The sequence below is a fragment of the Thalia democratica genome, chromosome 3 (genome assembly GCF_965202585.1).
Source record: "Thalia democratica chromosome 3, ktThaDemo2.hap1.1, whole genome shotgun sequence".
NCBI lineage: Eukaryota > Metazoa > Chordata > Thaliacea > Salpida > Salpidae > Thalia > Thalia democratica.
Genome location: NC_139167.1, coordinates 71,135,646 through 71,151,514, shown reverse-complemented (window position 1 = coordinate 71,151,514; position 15,869 = coordinate 71,135,646).

The following is a 15,869-nucleotide window of genomic DNA, read 5'->3' as shown; positions in this document are numbered from 1 at the left end:
TGACTAAATTAAAAGGGTAGTAGTTTTGATTAGAAATAGTTCAAGTTTAAGTTAATTAAGTAAACTTTATTAAGATTTAAAATCGTCAGATGACAAACATCTTTGGTTAAAATCAGTTAGATACAAATTACAACAACTTTAGCTATAAACTTATTTAATATCAAAACTTTGAAGCTGAGGGAAATCGTGATGAGTGACAGATGGGAAAGTATTGTGAAGATGAGAGGTGAAAATTATTTTGGAGATCTGTAATTAGAAGTGTTAAAAATTATTAAATGGAGGGGTTACATGACAATTCAAATTCGGACAATTCAAATTCTGACAACTCAAATTCTTAAAAAAATAATTAAAAGACTATATCTCAAAAAATAATTGAAATTTGAGAAAAATAAAAAATGCTTATGTAGACCTTATTAATATCTACAAGCCACTTTTTATTTTTTGCAAAATCTTAAATACTTTTTAAGATATTTTAAAACTACTAAAAATAACTATGTTTTTTACTTTATTTAAACCATATACCAAAAAGTATTCAATGTTTTGCAAAAAGAAAAAAATTGCTTGAAGATATTAATAGGACTTACATATGTATTTTTTATATTTGACAAATATACAATACTTTTTTAGTTGTGGCCCTTTCAATTTTTTTTTAAGAATTTGAATTGTCGGAATTTGAATTGTCCGAATTTGAATAGTCGTGCACCCAAATGGAGGTTACCTTAGTTTAAGTTTTTACTCTACGTTATTAACTAGTTAAGATGTTTTGCCTTATTATACATTCTGTAGCATTTAGTGATCTATCGGATTCGGCCGCATCCTAATTAAAAATAAATTTCGGATCTGGATTTATCTAGTTTAAAATGGCTTTTTCTCCCGCGATCAGCTTCATCCAGTTTTGTATACTTAGTTTACTGTGTTTTGAACATTTAATATGTACAAAGTTAGTCAAGCGAAACAGACTCTTGAAAACTTAGTAAAACTTAGTAAATTAAATATTTTTTTTTTATATACAAGTACACCCATCCATTAGACTATTAAATTGAAAAAAGGGAATTTACAGTTTCTAGCAGATCATATTCTTTTACTAAATTTATATTTTAGTGTCATTTATTAACTTGAAATATTTTCTTTTTTGCTAAAGCACATGTATTTAAATTTTCTTGTATTTTAGTTTGTAAAAGTCTTTGCATTTTATATTTAACAATTTGTTCTAATTTTAAAATTTTGATTTTACAAACAATAGTTTATTATAGCCATTGTTTAAATGAAAAAAGTATAAAGTAGCATAAAATGTTTTTGTAAAAAGCTTAAAACTTTGTTGAATAACTTCTGCCTTCTATAGTTCAGGGTTGACACTTGGTCAGGAAAAGTCAGGAAAATTTTTAAGAATGACAAAAGTCAAGAAAAGTCAGGAAAAAATTGGGGGTTTAAAAAAAAGTCAGGAAAAGTCAGGAAATTTGATAAAATTTAAAAAAAGTCAGACTTTTTTAGTTTCAATTTACAAAAATCCTTATTTTTCAACGCCTTTAAATGGTAAAAACTAATTAAAAGTTCTTTAAAGTCAGAAAAAATACAAAAAATTTCCTAGAAAATTACAAAAATATTTACTTTTATTTCCAATCCCTTCACCTGGTATAAATTAGTAAAATATCCTTTATAAAACTGCAAAAATTTTCTATTAGCATATTGAACAAGTACCCTACTTGAACAAGCAGATTTTGTAAGCTTTTAGTATTGATGATCTGTAGCAAGGATAACTCCATAGTGAAACTGTAACACAAAAGTTTATCTAGCATAATTTTAGAATCAAGATGTTTTTTGTTTAAATAATTGAGTTCTTTATAACTAGGTAGTTAGTTTAGTTTTTTATTTAACAAGTTAATGTGTATACTTATCCTCTTTATAATTTTTTCAAAGTTGTTTAAAATTATAAATTACGTTATAAGAGAAAGAGAGGTATATGCCAAGACTAAGTTTACTTATTATTTGTACTTTTTGTAGAGTAACTTAAGTTTTTAAAGTAAATAAGAGTATATTTATTTTTTATAAATTTTATACTAAATGATAAGAGGAAATATTATATTCAACAGATATATAGTTTACTTTCTTATGTCTTTTAGTTACAGTTACTTAAGTATATACTTTTTTAATTGATTTTTAATTTAAGGATTTTATTTTAAATAGTTTATGAAGTATTTTATTAAAATAAGTGAACAATTTATATAAATAAAACTGATGTAGAAAAGTCAGGAAAATTTAGGTAAAAAGTTAGGAAATGTAAGGAAATTTTTCTCAGCTTGATCAGTGGCAACCATGACAATTACAGTAACCTAATTTTATGAATACTTCATTTATATGAATAGATATAAAGTATTTTCTTAAGATTAATTCTACATTTAACAAGAATGGCAGCCACAAACTCAGTATACTTAATACACTCAGGACAACTCTAGGTGTTTTTTAATTTGCTTTATATTTTAGATAACTCAGACAATAATGCCTAGCTACACATTGCTTAAAAATTAATGCTACCTAACTTTTTTAAGAAAAACACAGGTCAGATTTAAGAATTTTTGAACTTCAAAATTGATTTTTTAAATATTAAATGACAACAAAATGAATAAATAACAAAACTTTGTAATTACTTGTTTTGATTTATATAGTCAACTTCATTAAAAGAATTGATTATAAAAGTTAATTTAACTTTTTTTTGTCCCTGTGGCTATCTCTTTTTACACTTTGACAAATTATCTTAACTTAAGTTAATAAACATCAAGTAAACCTGAATTTACATACTTTTGTTATTTAAAAGTCAAAAAAGTACAAGTTGTAAGTATTTAGAAAGAGGAATATAAATTTAGTGTGTTAAGAAAAACGGATAACTCAGACCAGTTTTAGGTTACAAAATATTGTTTTCAGTCAATCAGGGCAGTTTTAAAACTTAAGAGACAATCATACCTAAAACTTAAGATGAACACAGTAGTATTTTTGTTTTTTTATACAGGGTAGCTAAATAACCTGGAAAGATGAAAATTCAAAAATTAAGTAAATAACTTTGAAAAAATTTTTAGACAATGACATTGTATTTTTTACTTACAAAATATAAGTTTTGAACAATTTTAACTAATTAATATTATAATAATAGTTTAATTTTATAAGTTTGCTCTCTAACCAAAGTTCATAAAACTTAAAAAATTCAAGACTCGGGTCCGGCCGGATCTTAAATAAAAGTACAGGTTTAGGTCCGGACATATCTTATTTTCATTAAATAGATCCGGTTGCGGCCTGATCATAAATAAAAAAAAGATCCTCATTTGGCCAAATACTTAACAGTGGATCCGGTAGATCACTAGTAATTTCAGTATAAAGTTAAGTCAAAATAAACTTATTATTAAAACTTCCAAATCAAAAACATTTTTATTTGTGTTGATTCTACAAAAACTAATGAATTAAAAAATTATTATTATTTTTATATCAGTATAGTATGTACAAAAAATACTATTCAGTTTGTTTGTAGTTAAAGCATATAAACTAAGTGTTCAACGATTATCATTTATTTTTAAACTTAGCAAGTTTTCAAAACCTCTAATGTAAATGTAAAGTTTCATGATAAAAGTTCTCCATGTTTATAAATGCTGTAAAACTAATCTTAAATCTTAACTATTTTTATTTTTCATGATAGTGTTTTAAATCTTTTTGTAAAATTACTTTAGACTTTTATAATGTATCGGACTAGCAAAAGAAACGGACAAATAATACTACAAGTTGAGGGATGTTTATTTTTCATAAAAAATGAAATGAAAAGTAATGTAGAATACGTTCATAATGCATTGGAAGCAAATTGTAGTTACATATTTTGGGCTGAAAGAATCCCACCAGTGGCATAGCGTGGGGAGGGACGCTGGCGCATACGTGCCACCTCAAAAAAAAGAAGTAAAAAAAAATGCAATATCTTTATCCTTTATTGCTTATTTTTACTGCTTAATTTGCCTTTTTTCAACAATTTTTTTTTAGTATTCGAAAAGTAAAACGAAATTTCTAATACCAATTAGTGACAAGTTAGGGAAATTACCCAGTATACTGATTTGGTGCGTAATTTCAAATCCGCACCGATGTTGATGAAAAACTCCATAAGGAAACATTTTATAACTTCATTAACTTCATAAGAATTTAGACTCAAACAGTACGCAACTAGTTAGTGCACCACAGTAGTATAATCTTATGATAGATTTTTTAAAGGAAAAATGCTAACATTTTGTTAACAAACCATAAACCTGTTTTATAGTGATGATGATTCAAGAATAAACAATTTTTTGTAAAAATAGCAATAATCAACTGCTAGTTAATAAAAACAAATAGATAATAAGAATAAAAAATATTAACAACAAAATTAAAAAAAAAACAAACAACTGAAAAAAAAATAATAATAATAAATAAACAATAAATAAACAGTTCATACTGTGAATACAGTTTTAATCTCACTACACAAAAAGTATTGTTTAAATAATCTTAACTTAAAATTGTTATTAAAAGTAGTTTCTTTTTTTATTAAGATAACAAACAAATCAAACTTTGTTGTTCTATCAGCCATAAAGTTTAAAAAATAATCAATTTTTGTAGCAATTTATTTTAAAATTTCTTTAGTCACATCATAAATAAGTTTATAGCAACTTGTAAAACAGAATTTTTACAATCAATTTATAGTCTAAAAGACTTAATTGATTAATTTTAAATTTAAATTTATTCAGTTTTAAACCAAATTTTATATGGTATTTAATTTTTTTTTTTACCAACTGTTTGTAGTATTTAAAAAATGCTATTCCCTAAAGATCTTAGAAAAACTGATTTTAAGATAAGTGAAAAGTTATATTTCTTGTGAATTTTTAAAAGCATTGAAAAAGTTGACCTTAAAAGATTTATCCTTTTAAATTTTGTTTTGTATCAGAAACATTTAGTAAAATCTTTCCACACACTCAGGATAACTAAGGATTTTATGAACTTTTGGAAAACTTTAGTATGACAAATCAGGATAACTCAGAATGTTTTAAATACTTTTGAGCTCAGGCTGACTAAGGATAGAACTGTTATTTTATTTACGCAGGGTAGATTTAGTGGTTTTAAAAGCTTTGTTATAAAGCCTAGTTTCTATTAGTTTAAAAACAATAAAAAAATTCTCAAAAATAATTTAAAATGCTTATGATGACACATGACATTTTTAAACTAACTCAGGACAGTTATTTTGACTCAAAGAGTGGCAAGGCAATCCTGATATCTTTAAAGTTAGTTGTTTTTTGTTTTTTTATAAAACATGTTTTATAATACTCAGGGTTCGTGCGCGTCAGGCTAAGTCAAGCTAAATCAGGCTAAATCAGTTTTTTTGAAAAAAGTTGAAAAACGTCAGGCTAAATCTGTTTTTATTTTTAAAAATTTGAGAATCTCAGTTTTTGTCAGTTCAAATGCATGATATTTTTTAATTAAGATCAAATTGAGATGTGAATTTATTTCTAAATAAAGATTTAGTTATTAAAGACAAAATCAGTCAGTATTTATAAAATAAGTGCTTTAAACCTTTTGTTGAATCTCTAAAATTATGTTAATAATCTTCATTATTTTGTTTTGAGTAGATTATATACGTCATAGTTATAAAAATTCATAAAAAAGTACAGTTTAAACATTACAGTTTAGTTCAACAACTTAGCTGTTTGTCTGAATTTGTTTACATGAGCTTTTTTTTTCAGAGCTTAGTCGGTTAAACTGTTTTAATTTCTAATATAAAGGCTTTATACCAAATACTTTTTAGATTAATACTGGTAGCAGTTTGTTAATATATTTTATTTTCTTTTAATTCAAAGTTATTAGAGATATATTCACAAGACTAAAACTTAGCTTAAAGATATAAGTTGCATAATTAGTAGAATATTATTTTGCAAGTTAATGAGTTGATAGTAATTTTTATTTTACTGTTTTTAAATGTTTCAGTTTATTATAACGCTTAGATAATTTTACGTTTATTTTTCGTTCAAAGACATTTATTTATTATAACAGTTTTAAATATAAAGTTATTTTTAATATAAATGTTTTTTAATTCATTCGTTTATTAAGATTTGAATTTTGAATAGTTTTTAACATAAAAAGCTTAAACTGTTTTTTTAGTTTGAGTAGTTATTTTAAAAATTATGTTGTTAATGAAAAGATAAGTTTTAGAGTCCAGATCATGTGTTTAATACTTATCTTTATGTATTCGTTTTAAAGGATTCTTTGAAATAACTTATGTAATATCATGATTAGTTTAATTAGTTATTTTAAAAATTAAGATGCTCTAATGATAAAAATAAGTTTTTGAGAGATGTGTTTAATTACATTTTGTTTTTCTTTTACAGACTTATTCACATTTCTGTTTTAATAAAAGCTTCTGGTCCAGTCATGTAACTTATAATTGACGAATTCAAGTACTAATTGACACTAACCCTGTATATGGGTGATAAGCGGTGGATGTAACTAAGCCCCAAAGTTTAATAAAGGTATGAATTCATTGAAGCAGAAATTATAAGTTTAAATCAGTTTAAAAATATTCAAGTTGTTGGTTAAGCGATTGATAGATGTTGAAAATATTTTTTTTTAATTTTAATTTTCTTCAAAAATAGTGTTTGTGAATACTTTTATTGCGTTAATTCGCTAACTAAGACCCTCCGATACCCAAAATGCCTTCTGAAGGTGATTTTTTCTACTTTGAAAAAATGTCAGGCTAAATAAGTCTCTGTCAGGCTAAATGAAAAGGAATTTCGCGCACGAACCCTGAATACTAAAGAAATAATAAACGTTTGTTTTCATTAATTTTTAGATTATTATTTTAAAAAAATATGCAAAGTAATATTGTATGCGAGTCTAAAAATATATCAGATAGGAAAATTATTTGAAGTTCAAAAGCTTGAATTGAAAAATAGCAGACCAACACTAGATATTGCTATTAATCAAGACTGCAGTTCAAGTGGTATGAAATTTTTATTTTTAATTTTGTTTATATTTCAGATTTTCTTCATTTGTTAAGATTTATTTTTACAGTTTTATATTGTAATATAAGTAAAAATTTAGAAGTTAAAAAAAAAACTAGCTCTTTAATTTTATTCTACAAAAAATTTTAAATTTTTAACTTTAAATTTTAATACTAAAGATTCAACATTTTTATATAAAAGATAAAGATAGTATATTAAAAGCTGCAACAAACTAAAAGTATGAGTTATTTTGAGTTTTATACAATTCTTTTTTGTTGATATAAAATAGATATTGAACATTATTTAGAAATTGCACAGAGAAAAATGTTTTAAGGTATTAATTGTTATACTTAGTTGACTATTTATTTGTAGTTTAGGGCCATAGGGGAGTAAACCATGTTTTTTAGAAATTGATCTCATTTTAAAGATTTTTTTAAAGCTTTAATATGCTTTTTATTGTTTTAAAAATTCGAATTATTTTTTGAGATATGACTAGTCAAAGTCGGGCCGCATAGTAGGTTACCTATGGGAAGGGAAAACTAAATCAGCGAAAAAAAGCTAGTTTGTTTAAAATCTATCTTCTCCTACATTTTTCAAGCAATCTTCTTCAAACTTTAAGAGTTTAATCTATATACAGTAAAAAAATACATTACTTGTGAATTTAAAAATTTGTAATATTTTTTTTTTTGAAAATTTAATAAACTTTTTTTTTTAAATTTTTTTTATAAAATTTTTATTCATTTCAATTATCTAAATTCATAAGTAATGTTTTAATCTTGTAATGTAAGGAACATTTTCTAAAATTTGAAGAAGATTGCTTGAAAAATGAAGTAAGAGATAGATTTTTAGTAATTTTTAAAATTTCCGAGAAAATTGGCCCCGAAAAATTTGAAGAAATTTTGAGAAAAAAAATTTGCGCACCCTCTGATTAAAATACCTTGCTACGCCACTGAATCCCACTATACAAATTTTTAAACGGGCGAAATAGGTGAGTAGTTTATAAAGTTTAAAGTATTAACAATTAAGCTCACTCTAACTCTGATTAAAAATATTTGTGCTTGTTTTTTATAAAATTTTCACTATTACATTTCAAACGAGTTGTGTAGGTTTGAATTTTAGATAAACCATAAAAAATTTAATTTCTAAAAGGTCTTGCATTTTTAATATACAAAAATTTTTTTCGTTTCTAAACTATCATTAAATATTTAACTAAGTTAAATATTTTTTTCAAAATTAATCAACAGTACTAAAAATAGAAACCTAAGAACATTAATAGCCACGATCTCTGCAAAATGCTTTTTAATTTTTTATAATAAATCTAATATTTACCTTTGTCTTGAAATATAGTTACAGCGCCACAAATAGATACAAGCAAGACTCTTTCTGTATTCAAAGTCAAAAGATCTTCTTCACTAGCGACGCCGAATAAAGACTAAACCAGTCCTAACAGAGTCAGGAGGAGTTAAACTGACACTGTGAGTTTATTTTGATTAAATGTATCACTACATTATTTAATAGTAAAAACATATATGCCAATGATAAATATATCTGTCGTTTGCGGAGTTTAAAAGTTAGCTAGTATTCAATTATCTTTTAAAAAACATTTAACGCTTATAAATTGTACTGGAAGTTTTAGGATAGGATTTCATCAGTGCTCCATCAAAAACTCTCCTTCACTTAATTGGACAACTCTTCTATTTTCTTCTGTATCCAATCTGGTCAAATTGCTCTTTTATCGCCGGACAAACCTAATTTTAGTTTTTTTTTATCTGTTCAATATGTATGGTTTTCAAAAAGATAGCATGACTATTCAAATTCGAACAATTTAAACTGCGACAAATTAAACTTTTGAAGAAAAATGCTTATATGGCAACAACTAAAATATTAAATTTATTTAGAAAAAAAAACTGCGTTTGTAGGTCTAATTAATATTCAAACATTTTTTGATATATCACAAAATAATTTTTGGAAATTCCTTTTATAGTAGTTTTGTGATAATTTTTTATATTATCTTTCTACTATGATAAGGTTAGTAATTAAACCAAGATATGCATTTTTAATTTACTTTCATAAGTTTTTCATTATTTATTTGTTGCAGTTTTTAATTAATTTTACCTGTCTGAATTTGAACTGTCGTGTAACAATTTTTACATAAAAAGTTTAAAATTTTGCAAAAGTCTTTCAATAATTGTAGAGCAGGGGTCGGCAAACTGCGGCCCGCGGGCCACATTGAATTTTTTTTAATTAGTTTAATATACTAATATTTTCGAAAACACAAAAATAAAATTTTAGTGTTATATTTAAAGGATATTCTATCGCCTAAGTTTTTTTTTTCAAAAAAATTGTCTTTAAATATGTTTTTTAAAGCACATAAAAAAACGTTCCTTTTTGACCTGCCGACCCCTGATGTAGAGTAATATTGCGTTTGAAGGGTAAGTTTGACTAAATAACCCAAACGTAAGCTTTATATATATAATTTTATTAAACTAAAATTTCTAACAGGTTTTATCTCTTATCTGTCTATGTTTTTCAGAAGCTCTACAAGTCAAAATGTAACTGTCCTTCCTACTATTCAGTACTTACCTTTCATTCTTATTATTCAGTACCTAACACAAAACTTTAACCTATCTAGTCTTTTTTATTGTTTTTGTATGACTGTTGCTAGTTTGTGTTGGCAAAGGTAAGTTTTGGTCACCCGTGCTAGTTTTATTACTAAAAAACATATTAATGCAAATGTTAATATGTAATAAAATTTAGGACATATTTTTGATAATAAATTTCAGATATTTCTTGAAGTATTTCTTAAAAATAATAAATTTTAGATATTTCAGATATTCTAAAAAACATGTTAGTGCAAATGTTAATATACAATAAAATTTAGGACATATTTCTGTTAATATGTTTCAGATGTTTCTGGATATTAACAAATTAAGTAAATAAATTTTAAATATGTTGAAAAGGAGGCTGCATTTTAGCAAAAATCTGAGTTGCCAAAAACCTGGAATCCTGGAAAAGCCTGGAATTTAAGAAGATAAATAAAACTGGAATTTTGAACAAAATACACCAAGAACCTGGAATTTTAGACAAAAGTCACTAAACGCTCTTAAATTTTTAGCAACTTTTACATGTTAAGTAATAAAGCTTCGATTTAACACGAAAAATTTATCGTATAGATAAAAAAAAAATTGTCATCACCAAAAACTTTTTTTCTTAAAAAGTGCATTTAAAGAAGCTTTAATACATGTTTTCAACGTTTTTATACTATTTAATACAGTTTTTTAACTTGAGCTTGAATTTAAACTAAACATAGATTCTAGAATTTGTATTTAAAACACCTGAAAAATATATACCAAAAACATTTGGCAACTCTGAAATGACATTTAATAAAATCAGTTGTAGACAGCTAGAGGAATAATTACTTGGGATGTTAAAATAGTTTAGAATATGATATTTAGCTTTTACTTAAAAATTTTGAACATATTTTATATCAGGTTTAAAAATTTAAATTGTATAAAGTTGTTAAGGATTCAGACAAATATAAATCTTTTTAACATTAATTTAATTTATTAAAACTAATTGACTCAAAGTTGCCGCACACTCTGGATACTCAGGGCATCTAGGACACCAATTAAACATTCTACTTTTTTTAATCTCCGGATGACTCAGAAAGTTTTAATAATGATTTTCAATACTTAAACTGACTAAAGATAGTTTTTTATAACTAACTCAAGATAGTTTCAACGATAACTTCTCAAAATCTCTGGTCAGTTTATTTTTAGATTTTCAATGAGATCTAGTTAATTCTTTTGAAATATTTTGTTGTTTTATAACTAATTTTGTTTAAGTACTTGTTTTTTATAGTTTTATAAAAGTTTTAGATTATGTTTTTACGGATTTAAAAACTCAGTATGACTCTTACAGTTAGCGGTTACTCAGGAGAGTATTTTGACTTAAGTTTGGAAACTCTTTAATTCCTATAACATTGTTGTTTTTACAATGATATAAATAGTTTAGACACTGAAAGAAACAGTAACAATTTATACTTTTTCAGAACTTAAATATAACAAGTAAAATTAAAATGGATAAGAAAGAGCTCGACTTAAGCTGGCCAGAAACCTTCCAAGGCTGCGACCAACTCCCAGGAATTCCAAACATAGGAAACACGTGTTTTGCGAACTCTTGTATGCAGGTTATGAATCACACTCCTCCTTATATCAACCACTTCAGAAACTTCACTTGCAACTGCAAAGAGCTAAAGGCTCAATGTGAAGATGAAAAAGATTGTGCTGCTATGACAGTAGAAGAAAACGATACTGAACAATACAGTAATAAAGTATCACAAGACGATACTCTGACAGTAGAAGGGTCTGATACCAAAGAGGTTCAAGTTTTAGATACTATAAAAATAAAACTAACAAGTACTAAACCAGTAGAAGATGCTGACGATAAACCAGCAGAAAATACTGAAACTAAGCCAGTAGAAAAACCTAATAGTATGCTATCAGATGAATTTGAAACTAAACAAGTAGATAAACCAGATACTAAGAAAGTAGAAGAATCTAAAGCATATCCAGTAGAAGAATCTGCCACTGAGTCAATAGATAAACCTGTTACCAAGAAGGTTAAAGAATCTGACGCTATGCTAGTAGATGAACCTGACACCAAGAATGTTGAACAACCTGACACTAAGCAAGTAGAAGAATCAGTTACCATGTTATTAGATGAATCTGAAAATCAAAAAGTAGAAGAACCTGACAATAAGTCAGTAGAAGGAGCTGAAACTATGCTTTTAGACGAACCTGATACTAAGAAAATAGCAGAACATGATGCCAAGCAAGCAGAAGAACCTGAAATTAAGCTTTCAGATGATGATACTGAGATACCAGACTATTTTTGGAACGAAGAGTTAGAAACCAACAAAGATCCCTCAGTTGAACTACCAGCCGAACACGACAAAGTCGCATGCTACAACTGCTTGATGACTGACTACGTGAAACAGCTGGAAACGTGCCAACAAAACGGAACCAAAATCTCGTCGGCAAAGTTCTTCAACGCCGTAATGAAGTTCACCAAGCACATGAAGGTCGGGGACATGGGCGACCCGGAAGAACTGTTAATGCATTTGGAGAACAAGCTGGAAGACCAGAACAAGAATAGCATCATACGAGATATCTTCTACAGCAAACTGGTAGATGTTTACAAATGCACGCATTGTGGTAACGAGCTTAGACAGTCAAGGACTCAGCACGTCATTCTGCCCAAGGGCAACGTCACCGAGAACTTATCAAACCTGACCAGGGACACCCCATGCGACGACCAGCGCACCTGCAACAGCTGCGAGGTGAAAAGAGACACCACCGAAAAGACTGTGTTCGAGTCTACCCCTCCCGTGTTGACCATCAGGATCAACATTAAAAGGGACAGCCTGTGGCAGCGCGACGCCTCGACCTCGGAGTTTCCCGAGGCTATCAACCTCAGGAGTCACATGGACAACAAGGAGGGACTGCCGGTGGTGTACCAGCTGTACGCGGTGGTGATACTGCGCGGTTATCACTACTATGCCCACTGCAAAGCTCCAAGCGGCCAATGGACGACTTGCAACGACGGCAGCGTGACAAAAAAAACCACCATCGACATTTTGAAGTCCAACCCGTATTCTTTGTACTATATGAGAAAACCTGACCTTGACGACAAGTGGGAGTTAATCGAGGAACACAACAACAAGGTTGCGAATAAATTGAAGGCGTTTAGGGAAGAGAAAGCGAAGAACAGTTTTAAGATGAACCACATGTACGGAGATAACCGGGGTCCTTTAATAAATTGGGATCGTTACGGACATGGTTATGGTCGTAAAAAGTCCAAGCCAAAGCATTTCCCGGAATTCGACGAAAATGACCGTTTCCAGGTTTCCGACGACGAAGGCAAATTCGACTCACCCTCCCAAATAAAAAGTATTTTCGACTCTGACAACGAAGAAGATAACGAAACAGTCGCGAAGAAGAAGGCAGGGTTGGAAACTAAAGACGAAAAAGCCGACGACAAGCAAATCGATGACGACATTCAGGCGATGCTGAACCGACAGAGTGAGGAAGAAGATAAGAAGAAGGAAGAAGAGGAAAAAGAAGAGGACAAGAATATGGAAGTAGAAGAAGAACCAAAAGAAGAAACGTTTGAGAACGTGGAAGCCTTTAACGAGCATCTGAGGCAGAAGTTCCCGGAACACTACAACAAGCAGGAGAAGAAAGCAGTCGAAGAAGAAGAAAGTTCTTCAAATGACTACGATTCCGACGACTCGTTTCCGGATCTCAGCGACGATTCCGAGTAACTGTGAATCCTCCAGATCGTAGTATGTTGCAAGCTTGTAAAAAAAAAAGATTTCTAATTTTTGTTATTGTCAAGCATTGCTTTCTTTGGTTTTTTTACTATTTGGATTTTTACAACACGTTCTTAATGGTGTTGCAAGCTTGTCTAAAGTTTTTTTGCTTTTCTTTCATTACTAACAAGCATTGCTTTCTTTATTTTTAGCTTTGAAAATGAAACGGATCCAAAAGGAATTCAATGTTTTATAAGTTAAATTTATTTTCTAGTTCATTCATGTCTATTTTTAATTTATTTCTTTAACGACATGGTTCTATAATATAAAAAATAAAACTATAAAAATTAATATTTCTACATAGATTGAATATTTTGTTCGCATTTTTACTACTTTGTTTTGCTTTAATAAATTTTCACTAAGTAAAGTTATTTATATTTTTGGAGTGTTTTTTTTATTTTATGAGACACTCAATTGTTTTTAATTATTTACTACATTTATTTATAAAATGAAACCAAAACTTAGTAATAAGCAGTATTAAATAAATCTAGTAGGCAATTGCCATCAAATTTATTATATCGAAGTGTTTATCAAATTTAACTATAATTATATAATTAAGTTAACTGTAGATTTAAATTTATAAATTTAATAATATAAAAGTTCAAGTAATTCAATGTCAATAAATTTTTTACTAACTAGAAGTGTAAATATTGAATTCCGAGAAAAGCGAAAGTGCAAAAAATCTGTAAAACGGCACTCAGGCAAAGGCAAATTTCATAAATGTAAAACAACTATCATAGCTATAAAATTAATCGACTGTTTGTACTATAAGATATAAATAATGTACATTGCAAACGTAGTTACGGTTTCAAAAATGGAATAATGTATTTTTATTTTTATGTGAATACAAAATGACATTGACTTACTTCGGAACGTATTCTAAGTTTCGGTTTATTGTTTTACAAACTTTATAAGTGAAAATGTTAACAACATAGATTGTAAATAATGAGACCATAGTACAAGTATAATATATAGTGTTTTTATTACTTTTCAAATATCTCAAGAAGTATTTAATAAAATAAATCGCCTTTTAGATAATTTTAAAGCTCACATATGTCTATTTAAATGTTTTCAAACATGTATTAGATTATGAGATATTGTATCCTAAATGTTTTATTATATTAATTTTTATTATATTTGAATTGTCCAAATTTGATGTGTCATTAAAACAAACTTAAGCACAATATTTAATTGTATATCCATTTTATATTTTCAGTAAACAATATTATTGTAAAAAAAGTTAAATTGAACTAATATCTTTTTTTCGATGAAATAATAGACTCAATTTCAAACAAGACTCAAAAGTATCTCTATTTTCAGGATTCTAAACGTTAAATTTCATTTAATTTTGTAAAAAAACCAGTAAGCTTAAAGTAAGAAATTTGTATAAACTCGAAAAACAAAAACTTAAAAAACAAAAGTACTAGCATAATAACTTAATCCTGTTTTATTTTTATGTCTAGTCTTTTTTTAGAAAAAACAGACCTTAATAAACTTTTATGCAACAACGTTGCATAATGAGTAAAGTGATGCAATTCTAAGTTCATCTTAAAGTGTAATTAAGTTTGTTTAATAGCTGATAACACAGAAAAAAAACAATAACTTGCAAAAAATTTTTACTTATGGATTTTAGACCAAAATAAAAATCTTAATTAAATTAAAGTTTAACTGTTAAATTGGTTGAATGTCGGTTTAAACAAATTGAGTTACTAAAAACACTAATGTAGAATCCAATAAAACTCTATTTCATCAAAACACTTTACTTAAAACTTCTAATCTAAATTGTATAAATAAGTTGCTTTACTTGGTAGAACGTAGAACTTTAATTCAAAGTAAACAAGGTTTTTCAAACTTAAGTTGACATAGCATAGCCACAACTAAGATATTGAAAACTTACCTAGTCACATTTTTAGTGTGAGATCGCTACTTTCTGAAGTTAACCAAAGCAGTTTAATTAACAAAAATAATTTTAAGAATTTAAGAACATTTCAAATTTTGCAGGAAAAAGTACACTCGATTTATTAGTATTTTTGTACTTTTTAGTATAAAAATAAGATATTTTACTTTTTGAATAAAAAAACAAACTTAGAAAAAAACTACTAATTGAACAGTTGAAATTAGTTCGTTTTTTTTATGGCAATTATGATATTTGTTAAAATGAGTTAAATACCTAATTAAAACCATCCAAATATCGTTAATTTAAAAATAAGTTTTATAAAATCATTAAAAAATTATGTTAACATTTTTTTCTCCTAACATCTACTTTGGTTTAATCATTTTTAAAAACTTTGTCTAATAAGACTCAAAGAAAAAGTTATTTTAAAAACTGCAACTAATGAAACAAGATGAACTTAATATTTTCTTGAGCACTACTAATTTTTTTTGTTTCTAAACTGTTACCAGGAAAAAAAATATTTGTCATATTATAAATGAATTAATATACTTAACTAAATATACATATTAGTTTATTTATAATGACTAATGAGTTCAACTTTGAGAATTGT